At 40.1% G+C, this 1,825-nt stretch overlaps 1 pseudogene across 1 annotated transcript; it reads left to right on the forward strand.

The window, feature by feature from the left end:
• On the forward strand, positions 1-1,825 carry LOC149817770 (expansin-like A2; annotated as a pseudogene). The gene is made up of 5 exons (XR_016427353.1): positions 1-217; positions 326-435; positions 859-1,037; positions 1,242-1,372; positions 1,453-1,825. The product of XR_016427353.1 is annotated as an expansin-like A2 (transcript).

The raw sequence follows: 1,825 nt of genomic DNA on the forward strand, positions 1-1,825 counted from the left end.
GCCACCGCTGGCCACGTTGCTTTAAAAAAGAGAAGAGGGAAGAAAAATTCATTCTTGGTTCATTGAGATCCTTCCTCTGTCAAAAACACAAACATGAGATTCTTCTTTTTAGTGGATCTCCTCCTCCTCCTCTTCATTTGCTCTTCATCCATGGCTTGTGATCGTTGCGTGCATACTTCGTTTGCTGCTTACTATTCTTCCCCTTCTGATCTATCAGGTTTTGATTCTCACTTTCATATTTCTCTTGCTCTGTCATGGGTAGTTCTGTTTGGTTTCTTTTCTTCAACTCTAAAAAGTTTGGTTTTTTGTTTTTACATTTTACCAGTTGGGGCTTGTGGGTATGGGCCTCTGGCCTTGGGTTTAAATGGAGGGTATGTTGGGGCAGCTAATTCTACGTTGTTTAGGGAAGGCATCGGTTGTGGAGGATGCTTTCAGGTATTCACTACACTTTTCTTATGGTTAAAGCAAATATATTTCGTTGCCCATATCCAGGGAAGTACTTCCACAGAACACTGAATTAAACAAAGCTCTATAGTCTATGATGGTGCCATGGCTATGGTTCAGGGTATAAATAAAAACAAAGATTTGAACATCTCAATTCTAACAGCTCTGAATCATAGAATCTATCCAAGACCAGAAACAGAAACTGAGAAATTTCTGCTCCATGGTCTCTGGTGGTTACATGATGGCTATGGGTGGTATTTTGAAGATTTGAATATCTCAATTCAAACCATTCTGAATCACAGAATCTAAGACAACAGAGAACTGAGAAATTTCTTCCTATTCTTATAAAGCAAAAGAAACTCATCAATTCAAAATATTTTCCAGTTAATTTTTTGTTTATTGTTAAATGAGCAGATAAGATGCAAGAACCCAAGGTTATGTAGCAGTCATGGGGTAAAAGTGGTGCTGACAGACCACAATTCTAATAACAAGACAGGTTGGGCGCTGAGCAATAAGGCATTCATGTCCATGAGTCGACCAGGGATGAGCTTAGAGCTCAAGAAGTTGGGGATTGTTAAAATTGAGTACAAGAGGTAAGTTTATGAAGGAGCGGGGTTTACATCATAAATGAATATCAAATTATAGATTCGCCATTCTTTTTATTTTTCATTTGGTTTTGTAAACAAGATTGTCTCAAGTATCATGGAAAATTGAATTGGGTTTTTTGACTACGTAGTTATTTTCTGTACTACTGCACTAAAATGGAGTTAACAGTGAGAGACATGTATGCAACACAGGATACCCTGTGACTATGCAAACCGGAACCTGAGTGAGAGTGGAAGAGAGCAGTCAATACCCACATCATCTAGCCGTCAAATTCTTCTTTCAAGGGGGACAAACTGACATCGTCGCCGTTGATATTGCGCAGGCTCTCTCTCTCTCTCTCTGAACACAAGTGAATGAGTCTATCCAAAATGTTTTACTTACGATAACTGATTTTGATTGCAGTTGGGATCTCCAAATTGGACTTTCATGACAAGGAGTCATGGGGCAGTATGGGAGACGAGCCGTGTTCCTCCCGGGCCTTTGCAATTCCGGTTTGTGGTGACGGCCGGATTCGACGGAAAATGGATTTGGGCAGATCAGAAAGTCCTTCCAGCTTTCTGGAGACCTGGATCTGTCTATGATTCTGGTATTCAGATTCATGACCTTGCGCAGGAGGGATGCCCACATTGTGATAACAGCGACTGGAAATAAACGGAGGGTGTGCATACTCGTGGCAATTACAGTTACAGAAGGCAACCGAAAATTCAATATTAGTTTATTGTTTTTTAATGCTATTGTCTTTGTTTTACTGAATTAAGAGTAAACACTTGGCAAA

The sequence above is a fragment of the Nuphar pumila genome, chromosome 13 (assembly GCF_984573655.1).
Source record: "Nuphar pumila chromosome 13, dmNupPumi1.hap1.1, whole genome shotgun sequence".
Classification (NCBI taxonomy): domain Eukaryota; kingdom Viridiplantae; phylum Streptophyta; class Magnoliopsida; order Nymphaeales; family Nymphaeaceae; genus Nuphar; species Nuphar pumila.